The sequence below is a fragment of the Callorhinchus milii genome, unplaced genomic scaffold (genome assembly GCF_018977255.1).
Source record: "Callorhinchus milii isolate IMCB2004 unplaced genomic scaffold, IMCB_Cmil_1.0 Scaffold10, whole genome shotgun sequence".
NCBI lineage: Eukaryota > Metazoa > Chordata > Chondrichthyes > Chimaeriformes > Callorhinchidae > Callorhinchus > Callorhinchus milii.
In genome coordinates, this window is record NW_024704751.1 from 19,442,899 (window position 1) to 19,464,158 (window position 21,260).

Sequence of the window (21,260 nt, forward strand, 5' to 3'; positions counted from 1 at the left end):
CTTTGCCAAGCATGTCACCTTTGAGCCAGTTCAGCCAAGGAGATCCCGTTATTCCCCAGGATTGAGAGACAGAGAGAGAACACACAGAGAGATAGAGCGAGAGAGAGAGAGCGCTGCAGAAACAAGTTGAGTTTTTGTTGTGAGACATGTTGAAGCTGCTATTTGCTCACTCTGTTAACATTTAACCTCATTTGATCTCCTCACAGGTCAAAATTACTACCCACCATACCAAACAGTGGATTAAACCTAACAATATCTCTTCTCATGGCCGTGTTCTCCGCTGTCTGGACTGTGTGATGCTGACGATTCCTCTTGTTGTGAGATGTGGATTGACGTTTAGTCAATGACAATAACATTTATATGTTTATAAGATGTGGATACTCTTTTCAAAGATGGGCCAAATGGCCTCCTCTGTGCCGTATAATTATATGATTCTATGATATCATCTTCTCTTCGCAGTGGCCTTATGTAAGTCATGAAACATACAGTATCTATGCCGTCATCGCTTTGGTTCGCCAAACCGTACCGTACAAACTGTTTCACAACGATGTTGATTGGCGAGCTCCACACCCCAACCCCCCATCAAAGCTTTGAGGCACTGTTAGGTGAAACAGAGACAGAGAGACAGACAGACAAACAGAGAGACAACGACAGAGAGAGAGATTGAGGAGACAGACAGCAAAATGAGAAACGCAAAGAGACTGAGAGAGAGAGAGACGAGAGGGGAAAGACAGAGAATGGGGGGCAGAGAGAGAAGAGCGAGAGGCAGAGACAAAAATATTTATTTTGTTAAAGTATGTTTTTCAACTCGTAAAGAGCATTGCATCTCCAACAGGGATTCAAATCACAAGACTGATTCACTGATGTTCTGACTGACCCACAACCTGCACAAGGCTCACACACTGATTGTATACGGGGAAACCTCACACAAGCTCTGAACCTCTCTGCACCTCTCACCCTCACACACACAATACAGGTTACATTTACAGAGTAACAGCCACATTCACCAGGGTGGTGTCTCGGAGAGCTGCAGGGGCTCGGCGAGGGAGAGGGGTGATCATAGGTGCCATTGAAGAGGCAGGTCTTCAGGTGGGGAATTCAAGACAGATAAAGGGGGGGTGGGGGCTGGCGTGGAGGCATTGAGGCAGGGAAAATCCATTAAGAGTGCAGTGACTGTAAGCGTGACCGAATGGGAGACATGGAGCAGGGCCGGTGCTACTCATTGAACAAAGGGAGTGGCTGTGCTGGTACGGCTTGAGGAGATCACAGAGGGAGGATGTGGGTGTGGGGTGGGGGGCGGTTGACAGTGCGAAAAGAATGAAATTCTTGACTTGATCTCCTGGAGGTGGGGAAATGGGGGTGATCGGCTTTGGGAGCCTTGGTGCAGGAATGGAGGACATGAGATGAAGATGTTTCTATTTTGAGATCTGGAGTCAAGTTTAGTCAATCATGTTAATGTTTATATTCGTTTCCTCTGACAGGTCCGTGTGGGTGGTGGTAAGTTTTATTCACCGTACCTTGCGAGCTCTCTAACGTGACCCCTCTTTGTTCAGTTTGGAGCCCCAGGCTGGTGTCTCGGAGAGCTGCAGGGGCTCGGCGAGGGAGAGGGGGTGATCATAGGTGCCATTGAAGAGGCAGGTCTTAAGGTGGGAATTCAAGACAGATAAAGGGGGGGTGGGGGCTGGCGTGGAGGCATTGAGGCAGGGAAAATCCATTAAGAGTGCAGTGACTGTAAGCGTGACCGAATGGGAGACATGGAGCAGGGCCGGTGCTCACTCATTGAACAAAGGGAGTGGCTGTGCTGGTTACGGCTTGAGGAGATCACAGAGGGAGGATGTGGGGACGGGGGTGGGGCGGGTTGACAGTGAGAAAGAATGAAATTCTTGAACTCGATCTGCTGGAGATGGGGAAATGGGGGTGATAGGCTTGGGGAGCCTGGTGCAGGAGAGGGAGGACATGAGATGAAGATGTTTCTATACTTTGAGATCTGGAGTCAAGTTTAGTCAATCATGTCAATGTTTATATTTGTTTCCTCCTGACAGGTCGGTGGTGGGGTGGTGGTAAGTTTCATTCACCGTACCTTGCGAGCTCTCTAACGTGACCCCTCTTTGTTCAGCTTGGAGCCCCAGGCTGGTGTCTCGGAGAGCTGCAGGGGCTCGGCGAGGGAGAGGGGGGTGATCATAGGTGCCATTGAAAAGGCAGGTCATAAGGTGGGAATTCAAGACAGATAAAGGGGGGTGGGGGCTGGCGTGGAGGCATTGAGGCAGGGAAAATCCATTAAGAGTGCAGTGACTGTAAGCGTGACGAATGGGAGACTGGAGCAGGGGCCGGTGCTCACTCATTGAACAAAGGGAGTGGCTGTGCTGGTACGGCTTGAGGAGATCACAGAGGGAGGATGTGGGGGGGCGGGTTGACAGTGAGAAGAACGAAATTCTTGAACTCGATCTGCTGAAGGTGGGGGAATGGGGGTGATAGTTTGAGGAGCTGGTGTGGGGGAGAGAGGACATGAGATGAAGATGTTTCTATATTTGAGATCTGGAGTCAAGTTTAGTCAATCATGTTAATGTTTATATTCGTTTCCTCTGACAGATCCGTGGTGGCGTCGTGTGGTAAGTTTCATTAACCGTACCTTGCGAGCTCTCTACGTGACCCCTCTTTGTTCAGCTTGGAGCCCCGTCCAACGAGAGCGTTGATAGTGAAATTATCCAGAGCTCAGTGGGAAGAATCCCTGGTCCCACACATGCTGCTGATAAGCTGGGCCGAGCCGGTCTTTGGTAGACAGTGCCCTGGAGAACTGTGGAGTCACTTGGCTCAGGAACTATGCCACTGATTTACATCGACTGTACAACATGAAGAAGTCATTTGACTAACCAGCCTGTGCCGGTGTTTATACTTTATACAAGTCTCCTCTCTGGCACCCGTGCCTCTCACCTTGCACACACCACAGTAGAGCATCATCGTCCAGCTCCTATCAGACATTCTCATTAATGTTTCCAAACCACTCGATCCTCACCCTTAAAAACGACCTCTTCCTGACGCCAGCGATTCCTCTTGTTGGGAACTGTGGAGGGACATTTCGTCAGTGACATTAATGTTTATATCACGTTCTCTTCACAGCTTACTAGGATCCCAAGGTAAGAATCAAAATCAGAATATTTCATGTGTTAAAAGTTGTGTTTCCAACTCTCTGGAGAGTTTTCCGATAGGAATAGTATTTGAAGAGAGAACAAAGAACAGGGAAAGAGCAGGGCATGGGGTTAGAATAGAGATCTCTAGTGTTGGAGCGAGCACCAGCACAGACAGGATGGGTAGAGCAGGGGAATGGGATTAGAATAGAGAGCTCCAGTGGGGGAGCGAGCACAAGCAGACACGATGGGAGTAAGAGCATGCGAGCCCGATTAGTGCAGTGGGTGAGTGAGCACCAGCATCGATACGACGAGGAAGGAGTAGGGGGAATGAGATTAGAATAGAAAACTCCAGTGGGATCGGAACATGCTGTGATTTAATGATGAGAACCTTTACAGTTTGCACAGAGCCCCTGACGTGGGGCCTAAACCCACAACTCAGTGCCTCACAGGTGTTGGGTTCTTTCTTACCGCGATTGGATCCTCGCCATTAACCAATAAAGGTCTGAACACAGAGTTGTACAATCACGACAGTTTATTCAACAATGTAACAGAATATACTACCGGATAAGCCGTCGTACCTGATGACCAGCACTCGGCTCCGCAACCTGTAGTTCTTACTCTGTGGAGCTCAACTTTTCTTTGTGTGTCTGTTGTATTTATACCCAGCTCGTTGGTGTACCCGTGATGCCTCGTGATGGTACTTTTCCACTTGCCTATGTGCCCTGCTGAGACGAGTGTACCTCCTTATCCAGCTCCTTGTCCGTACTCCCTGTTCTTCCTCAATCAGTATGTTCATAACCTTGCATTCCAGTCTCTAGTCAGGAGCCCCACTCACAGGGGCATATGAGCCATCTATTCTGTTAACCTGTTCTTGTACTAACACAGGCGAGTGTGCGAGTGGCATAGTCAGGCTGACACCCAATTAATGTCCTCTTGTCTTTCAGGGAGCAACTGCAGCTCAGGCTGCCTTCCCAGAGCAGAACCTTTGTGATTTCTAAGGTCGGCCTCTGATCAATTTAATCATAGTTTCTGCTTCTTGGCTCTTTGAGAATTCACTCCAATGATCTGAGTGAAGAATCAAAGGTGTGGATATGATTGTAGCTCTGGATCAATTGTGCCTGTCCACCCATCAACCAATCCAACCATTCATGCACCCATCCACCTGTCAAATCATCCACCCACCCATCCGCCCGTCCATGCATCCATCCATCCAGCCATCTATCTGTCCATCCATCTGGAGGAATCGATCCATTCTTGGCTCTGCTGCTTATGGTCCTCACGGTAAAGAGATGATTCTGACACATCCCCCAGTCCAACGCCACCCGGACAAGCTCTCAGCCATCACCTTCCTGTCCGTCAGCACCAGAGCTCAGGCCACGGGCCTTCGGGGGCTGTGAGAGGCAACAATCTGTGGACAAGGTGCTCTGCTAACATCAATGAGGCTGGTTGAGATACAACAAGACAAGACCATTCTTAAGCCTGGGAAGAACAGACCAACGCCCCCACTTAGAGTTGGGAGAAATCCCTTTAAATGACCAGAGAAAATCCCCCCCCCTACAATCTGATAGATTTTGGGGTTCCCAATTCCATTGGAATGTGTGGGGAAGCCAGTCTCTCGCCCACGTTCTCATTCCCTCATGACTGCCATGAGGAGCCTCTGCTCTCCTGTGTGTCTCGGGATGAGGTGCTGTCCAGTGCGGGCGGCTTGATTCCGGTCTCTCTTTCCAAGTCGCTGTAAACTCTGAGCCGATCGGCACAATCTGCATCTAATGCTTGTAATGAGATATCCTTTCTCTGCCTCACTGCAATGTCACTAACCTGGTAATAAAGATTCAAAGCATCACAAAAAAGCCTGGTCTTGTCTAAAGTTTATCTACAACAACAACTTGTGTTGACGCAGCGCCCTTCATTGTGGGGTAACGTGTCAGTGGCGGAGCCCGATGTTAAGCGGGGGAGAAACGGAAGGCAATCGTAGGCACGCTCAAAGAGGAAGGTCTTCAACCGCGATCTGAAAATGGTGCATATGTGGAGGGGTTGAGGGGTCGTTTACTGGAAATGTCCTCAAAAAATTCTATGAGATTTGTCAAACATGACTTCCCTTTTGTAAAGCCATGTTGACTTGGCCTAATTATATTGTGCCCTAAATACCGCACTACCACATCCTTAATCAACGATTCTAAAATTTTTCCTATCACTGATGTGAGACTAAGTGGCCTATAGTTCCCCATATTTTCCTTTGCACCTTTTTTAAATAGTGGTGTTACAATTTTTACATTTTTGTTACATTTTTGTGGAGTCCTGTAGCTCAGTGGTTAGAGCACTCGCTTTGCAAGTGAGAGACCTGAGTTCAATTCCAGGCAGAGGGCGAAACCTTGGGCAAGTTTCCTTACTCCACACAGAGCCTAATAATAATCCCTCCAAAACCACAAACAATAATAAATTGGTCATTTTCAATCTCCGACTGTTTGTGGGACATTGCTGTGCGCCATTGGCTGCCGCGTTCGCCCACAAATATACAGTCAATTCAGTTTACAGTGTGTTCTGTGAAGCGCTTTGGGATGTCCTCCCGACGTGAAAAGCGCTATATCAAATGCAAGGATTATTATTATTATTACATTTGCGATCTTCCAATCCATGGGGACTGTTCCAGAATCCAAGGAATTTTGGAAGATCAGACATGAGGCCTCTACTATCTCATAAGCTCCTCTTTTAAAACCCGGGGATGCAAAACATCCGGATCAGGGGATTTGTCACTTTTTAGTGCTAACTGTTTCCCGAGCACCAATTCTCTAGTAATGAAAATTTCCCTAAGTTGCTCCCTGTCCTCATCCCTTTGGCTCATCTCTATTGTTGACAGACTGGTTGTGTCTTCTCGGGTGAAGACAGATGCAAAGTACCCATTCAGGGACTCTGCCATGTCCGTGTCCCCCATTACAACTTCTCCCATCTCTGACTGAAGTGTCTACATTTACCCTCACAGTCTATTCCTCTTCATATATTTGTAAAAACTTTTACAATCTGACTTAATGTTCCTCGCTCGCTTACCCTCATACTCCTTTTTCTCGCTCTTATTGAGTTTTTTAGTTCTTTTTTGCTGGTTTCTAAAACTCTTCCAATCTTCAGATTTGCCGCTTTTCTTGGCAGTTTTATAAGCCTTTTCTTTTAATTTGATGCTTTCCCTCACTGCTCTAGTTAGCCACGGATGAATTGCTTTCCCTGTGGTACTCTTATTCCCCAAGGGAATATGCTACCGCTGAGAATTATGCACTGCATCCTTAAATATTTGCCACTGTTGGTCAACATTTTTACCTCTTAATCTTATTCTCCAGTCTACTTTACCTAAATCTTTCCTCATACCTACAAAATTAGTCCTATTTAAATTCAGAATACTTGCCTCGGATTTAACTATATCCCTCTCTAACTTAATGCAGAATTCAAACATATTGTGATTACTCTGCTCTCGAGGATTCTTAATACCTTCACTGCCGACTCACCCTGTTTCGTTACACAAAACAAGGTCTAGGATGGCCTGTCCCCAGTTGGTTCCTCGGCAGCTGCTCTAGAAAGTTATCTCTCATACACTCAATGAACTCTTCTTCTGACCCACATTTGCCAATTTGGTTTTCCCAATCTATGTGGAGATTGAAATCACCCACTATTATCGGTTTACCTTTCCTACACACTCCACTGATTTCTTGATTGATACCCTGTGCTATACTGTGATCGCTGTTTGGGGGTCTATAAACCACTCCCATTAATATTTTCGGCCCTTTATTATTTTTTATTTCACACCCATATTGTCTCAACCTCCTGGTCATCGGATTTCAGATCCTTCCTCTCCACTGCTTTTATTTTATCCCTAATTAACAGGGCTCCCCCACCCCCACCACTTTTCCCACAGTGCCTATCTTTCCTGTAAACTGAGAACTCTGGAATATTTAACTCCCTCGATCTCCTTGTAACCATGTTTCAGCGATGGCTACTGGATCATACCCATATGTGTCTATCTGTGCTTTTAATTCATCAGTTTTATTCCGAATGCTTCGTGCATTCAGATATAACATGTTTAATTTCCTACCATCGCCTCTCCTCTCTGATTCCTTATCGGCTTTGCCAAGCTTCTTAGCCCTCGTTAACGTATTCCTACTATCTGGCATGCTATTCTGCATTGTCACCTTTACTATTTCTAATGCTAATTTATGGTTTCTCTTACCTATATATTTCCCCCCTCTTTACTAGTTTAAATTGCTATTTATTTCCCTGTTAATTCGTTTAGCTGGGACGTTTGTCCCAGCACGATTTAAATGCAGCCCTTTTCTCCGAAAGAGCTCTCTTGTCCCCCAATATTCATGCCAATGGCCCATAAAAAGAAACCCCTGATTTCCGCACCACTCTTTTAGCCGTGTGTTCAAGTCCTTAATTTGTTTGTTCCTGTACCAGTTTGTTCCTGTACCGCACTGTCTCTGATACTCCGCAGGGTCTGCACCTCGGAAGCTTGGCAGAATCTGTGGTTTCTAAACCTTGGCTCTTGCCAGTCTGTGCCTAATACTCCAACACATGGGAGTGACCAATTTTATCCGGGGGTTTGTCAGACAGGATTTTTTTTTCAAATAGCGAGTGGGATCTTTAATGTCTTTCTCTACAGGCAGACGGAACCTCAGTTTAAAGCCTCATCCGAAAGTCGGTACCTCCGGCTTCCAATGCAGGGCTCCCCCCAACACTGCACGAGAGTCAGTCTAGACTGGGTGTGGTTCAGTTCAGAGACCTTTAAGCATGGTGATAGGTTTGTTCGTGTGTTAGATACCTGGCTGACCAAGAAAACCACCAGCAGGTCTCCCCGGAGCATTCATCCATGTTGCCCAATTTACTGCAGTAAATGCATCACATTAATTATTGCCTTTTAACAAACATGCCGTGAATGTACACTAGCATTCTTCGCACAGCCGTATTCAGCTTCTTTCTCATTCGTAGAGTGTGATAGATCAGCAGATCCTTATGCACACACACGTATACACACGAACACACGACATGACCTTGAGAGCTGCCTGTCTTACTTTGATTTACTAACTTTATAAATAGTCCCTAAAAAGTGACAATCACGAGTTACAGAGTTCAAAAAGGTGAGACTCTGCAACTTCGCCCACACACACACACATACACAACAACAAATTACAATTCCATTGCACCTTTCACGTCACCCACACCCATCCACACACAATATAATACCCCTCTACACACACACATGTACTTCACAATACCCACTCACAAACACACTCACACACATCTCCACACTCCACACCCAAATCTCAACACCCCAGCAGCGCAGCGACTCCTGTATCATTCACTTGGAAGACCCAACATCTATACCTGGAGCCATTCTTACACCTGGAGCCACTCCTATAAAAGGGAATAACTGCCATAACTCAGGTGGCAGTTATTCCCTTTTGTGTTTGGTGTGAACGACATGCACACTGCGAGCACTAACACTGCTCTTGTGTTTGCAGATTGTGGCACACGGGTATTCACTGGAGGACCTCCTGAGCAGTGCCACGAGAGATGACCTGACGTACACTCAGATCAGGTAATGTCTGGCTCTCGTCTCCTGAAACCCAATCCTTTCTCTTAATGATAACTTCCCTGCTCCTGGGTCATGTGCTGTTCCCACAGCGAGAATAGTAACAATAATCCTTGCATTTGACATAGCGTCTTCGAGACGCCCCAAAGCACTTCACAGAATATACTGTAAAGTGTATTGACTCTGTATTTTGTGGGCAAATAACTTCTGGGCCACTGGGCCAGGTGTGAGGTGAAGGTCTCCATTCACAGCACTGGGTAGGACACAATCAATAAACCAGGAAAGTTCTAAGTGGGAAAATTAAATCTCAATCACTGAGGCACGTTTGGCTGTCATGCCAGTCAGCGAGCTCTGACTCACTGACCAGGCAACAAAATACACAGTCACTTCATTCACATAAATCCCGTGAACAGCTTTGAAAGGTCTTTCCGACGTGATAATGTGCATTAACCAAATCCAATATTATTACTATTGATTGAGGCTAGTTGTTAACATGATTGGAGATGCACTTTATTACCTCTGAGCGGGTGTCTGTATAGAGAGTGTGGCTGTTGCAAATGGCTGGAAGTAGTGACGACAGCAGAAATCTGTTATAATACTCTGTCGATTTTATGTATCGAAACCACCATATTACAACAGAAACCAACTGTGCTGTTTGGTTTTAAAACATAGTATAATGTGTTTGTGTGTTTGTGTGTGTGTATCTATGTACAGTATATGTGTATGTTACTGTATTGTGTGTGATTGTGTATACTTTTTGGGAATACGCGTGTGTGTGTGTGTCTCGATACTTAGTATGGATGCTTGCATGTGTATGTGTGCGTGTGCGTGCATACGTTTGCATGTGAGAAGTATGTCTAGTGGTTGGTGTGTGTCAGATTATCCCCTTGTTTCTCTGTTGCAGAGGTGGAATGCTTCTCAAGCTGTGGGCAGCTATCAGTGCTCACCGAAGTGGGCACTGAGCAGTGAGTTACCTGCAGTGTTCTGATCCCTATCTCTGGATGGCAGCATCCAGGACAAACTCTTCATGGCAACACAGGCCTCATAGAGCGGCAGCTGGATGTGATGGCGGTGCCCACAGGCAATATGTGGGCAAAAGGGCAAAAGATCTGGAGCTGCTCCTACCCCTGGGGCCGCTCCGACCCCTGGAGTCATTCCAATCTGCTTTGTGCCAAGCGATGCTGTTCCGTTGAGGGCAGAAGAGCAGAGGAGTGCCTGTGGATTCGATGCTGACATGTACACACGCGGAGAATGAGAACTTTAAAGGTGGCAGAATTTTGGGGTGGGTGACCCATCCTCGCTCAGTGCTGTGTACCAGATACAACAACAATAACAACTTGCACTTATATAACGCCCCTCAGGCAGGGCAGCGTCCCCAGACACGCTGTGCTTCCCAATTGTCCACACACCCTCAACCTCTCCTGTTTTTTTTCCTATAGTTCACGTCGTTGGACGAGGATTGAATGCTGCGCTGTGTTGCTAATGATGACAGGCACTTTATACTTTTAAGTTTCAAGAGAATCATTCCGAGGTTTCAGTGGATTTTGCCGCTGTTTTACCAAAGAAACTGACAAGGTCAAAATTCTCTCCCGTGTGCTGAACATTGGAGAGAAACATGTAGCAATCTATTTTATTGTTTGCATTCATTTGCAGGATGATATGTGACATAATACAGGATATGAAAATATTTGATCACAAACCATGTTACCTTTTATTGGGTTAGTGGACAATCTCTGAGTTTGGGACCCAGCCATGGGCAAACAGCTATGGAGTCCTGTAGCATAGTGGTTAGAGCGCTCCCCTCCGAAGTGTGAGGATCCAGGTTCGATTCCCAGGCAGAGTGAAACCTTGATCAAGTTTCCTTACTCCAATCGCTCTGTTTCCCTAGCAGTAAGTATAAATCCAGTTGGTAGTCGATTGGTGGATCGCTTTTCCGGGGGTGATAATCCCTTCAAAAAAAATTAAAATAATAATAATTTGGTCACTCAATCCACAACTGTTTGTGGGACACTGCTGTCGCAATTGGCTGCCACGGGTCACCCACAAAATATACAGTCAATTCACTATACAATCTATTCTGCCTATTGAGCCTTAAGATGGCGCCAGTCTCTCAACTCCAATTACAGTCCCCTGCGCTGTGCTGGCCAACATTCCCCCAGATAAAATTGGCTCATTCCTTCATGGCTGTTTGTCGTGCATTGTTGTGTAAAAGTTTGCTGTGTGTCTGCCTACACGTACAGTCATTCCGTTTCAGAGTAAAATCTTGTGAAGTGCTGTGAGACATCACACCAACGTGATATAGCTATCAAATGCACAGATTATTATTTGACCCTCACCCACCAAGGTGCATATACATGCATTTTGCAGCAGGGGTCACTAGGAAGGGGAGAGAGGAGAGACGAGAGGCTGTTGGCTGTAGAGCAGGAGCACTGCTCTCTGCCGAGGAGCAATCACCAGAACAGAGACCTCGAGGTACAGTTAAGGATTTTCTTTGGAAGATCTGAAAGCTCAGAAAGAAAAAACACAATCAAGCCCACTCTTCCACAGACCAGGCAAATTTCATGGATTTCACCCCCCAAACACACACTCACACTACACTAACTCCTGGGACAGCTTCCACGCAGAGACTCCCTGTACACAAAGTTAATCAATAACAAAGTTTAGGAGATTCTTCCAAACAAACATCTCCAATAAACAGCCACAGCTTTCTCCTGTCCACAGACATCAATCTCCTCTCCTGTACCCTTAACGTTGCCAAACAGGTACATTCCCAGTTCTTTAACAGAGCGAATTGAGGCTTTAGCTGGAACTCCCTTCTACCCACCCATTGCTCTGGGAGCATGTCATGGTTTGTCCCCATGGCTCAGTCCTGGTGTTGGGGAAGAGCAATCTCTGGAATAAACTCAGGGTTTTGTGGTTGTTACAAGCATCTGGGCTCAGTCTCCTGGGCGTGCGTGTTTACGTGAAGTTGGTGAACAAAGGATCCAACACTTAAAGCCTCCGGTTGTTTAGAGGGTCGCGGTGTAGGATGTGGTGTAAGATGTGTTCAGCTTAAACTTTAAACATCAACCTGGGTTCCAAAGGGAAACACACGCCTCATCATGAAGTGAGTGGGAAGCCTATGATTATAGACTGACTCTTAGGCCAAGTTACCCCAAGGACTGACTGTCCAACACTCTCCTCACTAGCCTCCCGAGCTCCACCCTCCACAAGCTCTAACTCATCCAAAAATACGCAGTTCAGGCCCTGTCGATGAGCTATGCTGTCGTCAGCAGTGCCCTGGAGTACTGCGGGACCGCCTGGCTCAGGAACTGCACTCGCTAGAGGGGCTGCCACAGAGGGCTGGCTGGATTCTGACATTCCATCGCCAAACATGTCACCTTGGAGCCAATTCAGCCCCAAGGAGACCCCACTTACTTCCCCCACCCCCAAGATGATAGTCACTAGTTGGTCGTTCAACATCAGACAAGTGTGGGTTTGAGCCTCACTAAGTGCATAGTAGGTACCAGGAACTCCCTGCAGAGCTTCCCGGTGGGTTACACAGCTCAGCATGAAACGTGTGAGAGCATTGCCACTGTGTTCTGGTCCCTAGCTCGAGCACACATCCCTTACCATTGAGCGATGGTTCCACCATATTCTGGAGGGACGAGATCACATGGGCCAAAGCGCCTTCTTCATCTAAATCCATCTTGTGATCTTGTGACTGTTTTGCACCAACTGAGCCATTGTGGGACAGTATTGCTGTATTTCCTTATACACAGTACTCCTCCAGCCCAGTCCATCAGGGACCCAGATTCCCAAGTAAGAACCGAACATGAATTGGTCAGGAACCACTGGTACCACCTGGTGAGGGGTTGACGCAGACTCTTGAAGATGGCAAAGAACTAAGGAAAACATTCTTAAATTCAATTTTAATTTGAAAGCCATGTTTCTTCACTTCTGAAAAAGAAACCAGCTTCCAAATCAAGAGTGAATTTAAAACATTTTAAGTTCTCTCTCTAGTGTGTGCCGGTGTACAGAGTACACCTGCCCAGAGCCCGGCACCAAACTGGTCATCTCGGTGACAATAAGGCACTGGGCATGTGATGCTCAGAGCATTGTGAGGCTCTCAGTGATTCATAGATTGTTAAAAGGTGCAGCTCAGAAACAGGTCCTCCAGACCGGCCGGTGTTTATTCTTCATATGAGTGCCCATCCTAGATCCAATTCCTGGTCCCATGATCTGACTCTTTCCCTGTATCCCTCAGCCTTATTCTCCCTGAAACATGCACCCAGACTGTTTTTTAATGTGCACATGGTTACCGCACCGACAACCGACTGTGACAGAGATTTCCGCACTCGCACACTCTCAAATTGTCCATTCTGGACCACCCAGTTCTGATTCTAAAACTATGCCCATTTGTCACATCTTTGAGATGTCTCAAAGCGCTTCACAGAATATACTGTCAAGTGAATTGACTGTTTATTTTATTTTGTATGCAGCCAATTGTGCACAGCAGCGTCCCACAAACAGTCCTGGATTGAAGTGACTAACTTTTTTTAAAGGATTTATTACCCATGGAAAGTCATCCGACAATCAACTGACAACCGGGTTCCTACTTATTGCTGGTAAACAGAGCCATGTAGAGTAAGGAAACTTGCCCAATGTCTTGCCCTGCCGGGAATCAAACCCAGGTCTCTCGCTTGCGAGGCAAGTGCTTTAAGCGCTGAGCTACAGGACATCACATAATAAGCAATGGGGGAGGAAGAGGAGCAGTTGGGGGGAAGTGTTGGTGGGGGTTGATATGCTGCACAGGGAGACTGGGAGCTCAAAGTCCACCAGGGCTCAAACCCATGAGGGTAATGTGACGCCACCTGGACATGGTGTAAGTACAACGTTGCCTTAGGCACAGCACACACCCGTGAAAGGATTGAATCAGACAGGATCTGGTGAGAACAAAATCTGTTGGTTGATCTCGCAGCCAAGTTCAGGTACACTGAGTGCTTTTGATTTCTTATCGGAGTGGTGGAGCCAGTGGGCAGGTAACAGAAGGGTGAGAGAGAGAGGGACAGGTAGCAAAGGCACAGATGACAGATAACAAAGGCACCTTTCAGGGCAGGCTCAAGGGGCCAAATGGCCTACTCCTGCTCCTATTTCTTATGTTTCTTATTTAAGAGACTGGAGGAACTGGAACTTTTTCCCACTGGAACAAAAAAGCTCAAGGTTTGACCTGAGAGAGTTCTTTAAAATGATGCGAGAGTTTTGATAGAGTCAGTAAGGATAACTGATTTCCGCTGGTCAGTGATGAGAGGGCATCAATTTGACATAGTCAGTGAGTAAATGGGGAGGTTAGGAGGAGTTGCTCCACACACATTGTGGCAGCATGTGGAATGCCCTGCTGGGAGTGTTGGTCGAGACACGATGCATATTGGCTACATAAATACTATGAACAAATAACCTGCGCAGGTACATGGAAAGGGGACTGAAAGGACTGCTCTTGAAGGAGCTGGCACAGGCGCAATGGATTGAATGGCTGTCTTCTGTGCTGTAAATTTCCATGGTTCTCTGGTCCTTTCAGCAAAGCTTCCAACCCTTAAAGCAAACCGTGGGAGGCCTTGACCATCAGGTCAGTGTTAGGGGAACAACTTGACTGAGACTGATGCAGAGACCCTCATTACAAAAAACCTTGCTGAGAGATTTACTGAGTGAGGTGAACTAGAAATGAAGCGGACATTGTTTTGGAGGCAAAGCTGGCCGCTGCTCTGTGCACTGGGCTTTGCGGCCACACACAGCAACAACAACTTGCAATTATATAGCGCCCTTCACACAGGGTTGCGTCCCAGAGCACTTGACAGTGATGGAGTCTGACAACGAGCTAGCGGGAGAGAGAGTGGGGAGGTGACCATAAGCTTGATCAAAAAGCAAGGTCTTCAGGTAGGATTTGAAAGTGGGGAGGGCCAGTGGGGAAGCAAAAGTGGTTTCTAATGGAATATTTGACAAGGGAACGTCAGAATCCAGCCAACCCTCTGTGGAGAGCATAATACTCTGTGGAGAGCATAATACTCTACCGAATTAGGTAAATAGGGTGTATCGCTCCAGGTTTAGAGACTCTTAACTATGGTGACACTGATCTGATCAAAAAAGTCAGGCTAACCAGGAGAGAAACAACACCTTTCCTGAAGGAGACTCCAGTCAGTGGGCAGATCTCTCCCTGACAACGAGAGTGAGAGAGAGGAGGACTGAGTGAAGTCTGGAATCTCCAGCAGATCTGTACACTCCAAGACAAGCATCAAATGACCTGAGAAATTAAAATATTGGCCACTTCATTCATTCTGACTTTTTTATCTGAATGTCCCACTGCTCAAGCATGTAGGGGCTGATGTGATAATAATCTGTACAGTCACGATTTGAGGAGCCAAAGCCGCTGATAAATATCAACTCGGGGTCTTTTTCTGCTATAAATAGCAGTCACTGGCCACACTGAACACAAAGTCATCTTGCGACTAACTGTGAAGATGAAGTTCCTAATCCTCCTCCTTCTTGTCGGGCTCCTGGCGATGGAGTCAGCTGTTCAAGGTAAAGGCGCTCTCCTCTTCTGCTATAATCCACCCCTTTCCCTTCAGGTCCTGAGATCGGGTTAGGCTGCGGATGCTGGTGAGCTAAGTGATTCTTACACTCCACACTCGTCTCCGCTCCTCCTAATCCCTCTTCTCAGGCACCCTGTCCTCGTCTCCTTCATTGCTTTCTCCCTCTTCAACGCCACTCAATCTCCCTCTATTTCACACCTTTAATCCACTCTTCTCCACCCCTTTATCTCCCTCTCCTACATTCCTCTGTTCCTCTCTCCCTCACCACCGTGCCCCTTTCCTGCACCCTTCTATTTCCCTCTTCCACATGCTGCCTCTTTGACCGAACCTTGAAATAATGGGAGCTTCCCTTTCCCTTACATCACTCGTAAAAAACAATGATTGATGTCAAGATCCTCGTTCCCAGCTTCAAATCCCTCAACGCCCGGCCCCCAGGGAGCACCGGTCTGTTTCACGTTCCCCCCCACCCGCCTTAACCACCGCACCATTGGAGGCATCCTGCCGCCGCTCTGCGGAACTCCATCTTGGAGTACCTCTGACTCGATGCCTCAACTCGTTCAAGGTCCATCCCAAAACATAACTGTTTGACAGCCTTCAGTCATTTCCCCCCATCAGCAGCAATGCCCTGGAATACTGTGGACCTGCCTGGCTCAGGAACTCACTCCTGAGACTGCCACAGAGAATGGGCTCGATTCCGACATTCCTTTGCCAAGCATGTCACCTTTGAGCCAGTTCAGCCCCAAGGAGATCCCGCTTATCTCCCCCCACGGAGGATTGAGAGACAGAGAGAGAACACACAGAGAGATAGAGCGAGAGAGAGAGAGCGCTGCAGAAACAAGTTGAGTTCTTCCTGTTGTGAGACATGTTGAAGCTGCTATTTGCTCAACTCTGTTAACATTTAACCTCATTTGATCTCCTCACAGGTCAAAATTACTACCCACCATACCAAAACAGTAAGGATTAAACCTAACAATATCTCTTCTCATGGCCGCCCGTTCCCTCCGCTGTCTGGACTGTGTGATGCTGACGATTCCTCTTGTTGTGAGATGTGGATTGACGTTTAGTCAATGACAATAACATTTATATGTTTATAAGATGTGGATACTCTTTTCAAAGATGGGCCAAATGGCCTCCTCTGTGCCGTATAATTATATGATTCTATGATATCATCTTCTCTTCGCAGATTGGCCTTATCGTAAGTCATGAAACATACAGTATCTATGCCGTCATCGCTTTGGTTCGCCAAACCGTACCGTACAAACTGTTTCACAACGATGTTGATTGGCGAGCTCCACCACCCCCACACCCACCCATCAAAGCTTTGAGGCACTGTTAGGTGAAACAGAGACAGAGAGACAGACAGACAAACAGAGAGACAACGACAGAGAGAGAGATTGAGGAGACAGACAGCAAAAATGAGAAACGCAAAGAGACTGAGAGAGAGAGAGACAGAGAGGGAGAAAGACAGAGAATGGGGGGCAGAGAGAGAAAGAGCGAGAGGCAGAGACAAAAATATTTATTTTGTTAAAGCTATGTTTTTCAACTCGTAAAGAGCACATTGCATCTCCAACAGGGATTCAAAATCACAAGACTGTTCTTCCCTCTGATCCACTCACTGATGTTCTGACTGACCCACAACCTGCACAAGGCTCACACACTGATTGTATACGGGGAAACCTCACACAAGCTCTGAACCTCTCCTGCACCTCTCACCCTCACACACACCACAATACAGGTTACATTTACAGAGTAACAGCCACATTCACCCAGGGTGGTGTCTCGGAGAGCTGCAGGGGCTCGGCGAGGGAGAGGGGGGTGATCATAGGTGCCATTGAAGAGGCAGGTCTTCAGGTGGGAATTCAAGACAGATAAAGGGGGGGTGGGGGCTGGCGTGGAGGCATTGAGGCAGGGAAAATCCATTAAGAGTGCAGTGACTGTAAGCGTGACCGAATGGGAGACATGGAGCAGGGCCGGTGCTCACTCATTGAACAAAGGGAGTGGCTGTGCTGGTACGGCTTGAGGAGATCACAGAGGGAGGATGTGGGTGGTGGGGGTGGGGGGCGGGTTGACAGTGAGAAAGAATGAAATTCTTGAACTTGATCTCCTGGAGGTGGGGAAATGGGGGTGATCGGCTTTGGGAGCCTGGTGCAGGAATGGGAGGACATGAGATGAAGATGTTTCTATATTTTGAGATCTGGAGTCAAGTTTAGTCAATCATGTTAATGTTTATATTCGTTTCCTCCTGACAGGTCCGTGGTGGGGTGGTGGTAAGTTTTATTCACCGTACCTTGCGAGCTCTCTAACGTGACCCCTCTTTGTTCAGTTTGGAGCCCCAGGCTGGTGTCTCGGAGAGCTGCAGGGGCTCGGCGAGGGAGAGGGGGGTGATCATAGGTGCCATTGAAGAGGCAGGTCTTAAGGTGGGAATTCAAGACAGATAAAGGGGGGGTGGGGGCTGGCGTGGAGGCATTGAGGCAGGGAAAATCCATTAAGAGTGCAGTGACTGTAAGCGTGACCGAATGGGAGACATGGAGCAGGGCCGGTGCTCACTCATTGAACAAAGGGAGTGGCTGTGCTGGTTACGGCTTGAGGAGATCACAGAGGGAGGATGTGGGGGACGGGGGTGGGGGGCGGGTTGACAGTGAGAAAGAATGAAATTCTTGAACTCGATCTGCTGGAGATGGGGAAATGGGGGTGATAGGCTTGGGGAGCCTGGTGCAGGAGAGGGAGGACATGAGATGAAGATGTTTCTATACTTTGAGATCTGGAGTCAAGTTTAGTCAATCATGTCAATGTTTATATTTGTTTCCTCCTGACAGGTCGGTGGTGGGGTGGTGGTAAGTTTCATTCACCGTACCTTGCGAGCTCTCTAACGTGACCCCTCTTTGTTCAGCTTGGAGCCCCAGGCTGGTGTCTCGGAGAGCTGCAGGGGCTCGGCGAGGGAGAGGGGGGTGATCATAGGTGCCATTGAAAAGGCAGGTCATAAGGTGGGAATTCAAGACAGATAAAGGGGGGGTGGGGGCTGGCGTGGAGGCATTGAGGCAGGGAAAATCCATTAAGAGTGCAGTGACTGTAAGCGTGACCGAATGGGAGACATGGAGCAGGGCCGGTGCTCACTCATTGAACAAAGGGAGTGGCTGTGCTGGTACGGCTTGAGGAGATCACAGAGGGAGGATGTGGGGGGCGGGTTGACAGTGAGAAAGAACGAAATTCTTGAACTTGATCTGCTGAAGGTGGGGAAATGGGGGTGATAAGTTTGAGGAGCCTGGTGTGGGGGAGAGAGGACATGAGATGAAGATGTTTCTATATTTTGAGATCTGGAGTCAAGTTTAGTCAATCATGTTAATGTTTATATTCGTTTCCTCCTGACAGGTCGGTGGTGGGGTGGTGGTAAGTTTCATTAACCGTACCTTGCGAGCTCTCTAACGTTACCCCTCTTTGTTCAGCTTGGAGCCCCGTCCAACGAGAGCGTTGATAGTGAAAATTATCCAGAGCTCAGTGGGAAGAATCCCTGGTCCCACACATGCTGCTGATAAGCTGGGCCGAGCCGGTCTTTGGTAGACAGTGCCCTGGAGAACTGTGGAGTCACTTGGCTCAGGAACGATGCCACTGATTTACATCGACTGTACAACATGGAAGAAGCCATTTGACTAACCAGCCTGTGCCGGTGTTTATACTTTATACAAGTCTCCTCTCTGGCACCCGTGCCTCTCACCTTGCACACACCACAGTAGAGAATCATCGTCCAGCTCCTATCAGACATTCTCATTAATGTTTCCAAACCACTCGATCCTCACCCTTAAAAACGACCTCTTCCTGACGCCAGCGATTCCTCTTGTTGGGAACTGTGGAGGGACATTTCGTCAGTGACATTAATGTTTATATCACGCTCTCTTCACAGCTTACTAGGATCCCAAGGTAAGAATCAAAATCAGAATATTTCATGTGTTAAAAGTTGTGTTTCCAACTCTCTGGAGAGTTTTCCGATAGGAATAGTATTTGAAGAGAGAACAAAGAACAGGGAAAGAGCAGGGCATGGGGTTAGAATAGAGATCTCTAGTGTTGGAGCGAGCACCAGCACAGACAGGATGGGTAGAGCAGGGGAATGGGATTAGAATAGAGAGCTCCAGGGGGGGAGCGAGCACAAGCAGACACGATGGGAGAAAGAGCATGCGAGCACGATTAGTGCAGTGGGTGAGTGAGCACCAGCATCGATACGACGAGGAAGGAGTTGGGGGAATGAGATTAGAATAGAAAACTCCAGTGGGATCGGAACATGCTGTGATTTAATGATGAGAACCTTTACAGTTTGCACAGAGCCCCTGACGTGGGGCCTAAACCCACAACTCAAAGCCTCACACGTGTTGGGTTCTTTCTTACCGCGATTGGATCCTCGCCATTAACCAATAAAGGTCTGAACACAGAGTTGTACAATCACGACAGTTTATTCAACAATGTAACAGAATATACTACCGGATAAGCCGTCGTACCTGATGACCAGCACTCGGCTCTGCAACCTGTAGTTCTTACTCTGTGGAGCTCAACTTTTCTTTGTGTGTCTGTTGTATTTATACCCAGCTCGTTGGTGTACCCGTGATGCCTTGTGATGGTACTTTTCCACCAGCCTATGTGCCCTGCTGAGACGAGTGTACCTCCTTATCCAGCTCCTTGTCCGTACTCCCTGTTCTTCCTCAATCAGTATGTTCATAACCTTGCATTCCAGTCTCTAGTCAGGAGCCCCACTCACAGGTTGCTGCATATGAGCCATTTATTCTGTTAACCTTTTCTTATACTAACACAGGCGAGTGTGCGAGTGGCATAGTCAGGCTGACACCCAATTAATGTCCTCTTGTCTTTCAGGGAGCAACTGCAGCTCAGGCTGCCTTCCCAGAGCAGAACCTTTGTGATTTCTAAGGTCTGTCTCTGATCAATTTAATCATAGTTTCTGCTTCTTGGCTCTTTGAGAATTCACCCCAATGATCTGAGTGAAGAATCAAAGGTGTGGATATGATTGTAGCTCTGGATCAATTGTGGCTGTCCACCCATCAACCAATCCAACCATTCATGCACCCATCCACCTGTCAACTCATCCACCCACCCATCCGCCCGTCCATGCATCCATCCATCCAGCCATCTATCTGTCCATCCATCTGGAGGAATCGATCCATTCTTGGCTCTGCTGCTTATGGTCCTCACGGTAAAGAGATGATTCTGACACATCCCCCAGTCCAACGCCACCCGGACAAGCTCTCAGCCATCACCTTCCTGTCCGTCAGCACCAGAGCTCGGGCTCTGATTTGGGGGTTCCCAATTCCATTGGAATGTGTGGGAAAGCCAGTCTCTCGCCCACGTTCTCATTCCCTCATGACTGCCATGAGGAGCCTCTGCTCTCCTGTGTGTCTCGGGATGAGGTGCTGTCCAGTGCGGGCGGCTTGAGTCCGGTCTCTCTTTCCAAGTCGCTGTAAACTCTGAGCCGATCGGCACAATCTGCATCTAATGCTTGTAATGAGATATCCTTTCTCTGCCTCACTGCAATGTCACTAACCTGGTAATAAAGATTCAAAGCATCACAAAAAAGCCTGGTCTTGTCTAAAGTTTATCTACAACAACAACTTGTGTTGACGCAGCGCCCTTCATTGTGGGGTAACGTGTCAGTGGCGGAGCCCGATGTTAAGCGGGGGAGAAACGGAAGGCAATCGTAGGCACGCTCAAAGAGGAAGGTCTTCAACCGCGATCTGAAAATGGTGCATATGTGGAGGGGTTGAGGGGTCGTTTCCTGGAAATGTCCTCAAAAAATTCTATGAGATTTGTCAAACATGACTTCCCTTTTGTAAAGCCATGTTGACTTGGCCTAATTATATTGTGCCCTAAATACCGCACTACCACATCCTTAATCAACGATTCTAAAATTGTTCCTATCACTGATGTGAGACTAAGTGGCCTATAGTTCCCCATCTTTTCCTTTGCACCTTTTTTAAATGGTGGTGTTACATT

The 21,260-nt window shown here is 47.5% G+C and overlaps 3 long non-coding RNA genes across 4 annotated transcripts; all 3 read left to right on the plus strand.

Annotated features, from left to right (window-relative positions):
• Nucleotides 1-1,857: 1,857 nt before the first annotated feature.
• On the plus strand, nucleotides 1,858-4,474 carry LOC103190783. Its single transcript, XR_489188.2, has 3 exons — nucleotides 1,858-2,060; nucleotides 3,118-3,134; nucleotides 4,073-4,474. It is a non-coding gene; the product is annotated as an uncharacterized LOC103190783 (long non-coding RNA).
• Nucleotides 4,475-8,561: 4,087 nt separating this feature from the next.
• LOC121849787 lies at nucleotides 8,562-10,402 on the plus strand. The gene is made up of 2 exons (XR_006085347.1): nucleotides 8,562-8,709; nucleotides 9,608-10,402. It is a non-coding gene; the product is annotated as an uncharacterized LOC121849787 (long non-coding RNA).
• Nucleotides 10,403-16,453: 6,051 nt separating this feature from the next.
• LOC121849783 lies at nucleotides 16,454-20,528 on the plus strand. 2 transcript variants are annotated; one of them, XR_006085334.1, is made up of 4 exons: nucleotides 16,454-16,464; nucleotides 18,086-18,103; nucleotides 19,168-19,184; nucleotides 20,127-20,528. It is a non-coding gene; the product is annotated as an uncharacterized LOC121849783 (long non-coding RNA). The 2 variants fall into 2 exon arrangements; XR_006085335.1 differs by lacking the exons at nucleotides 16,454-16,464; nucleotides 18,086-18,103 and adding an exon at nucleotides 17,522-17,536.
• Nucleotides 20,529-21,260: the final 732 nt, after the last annotated feature.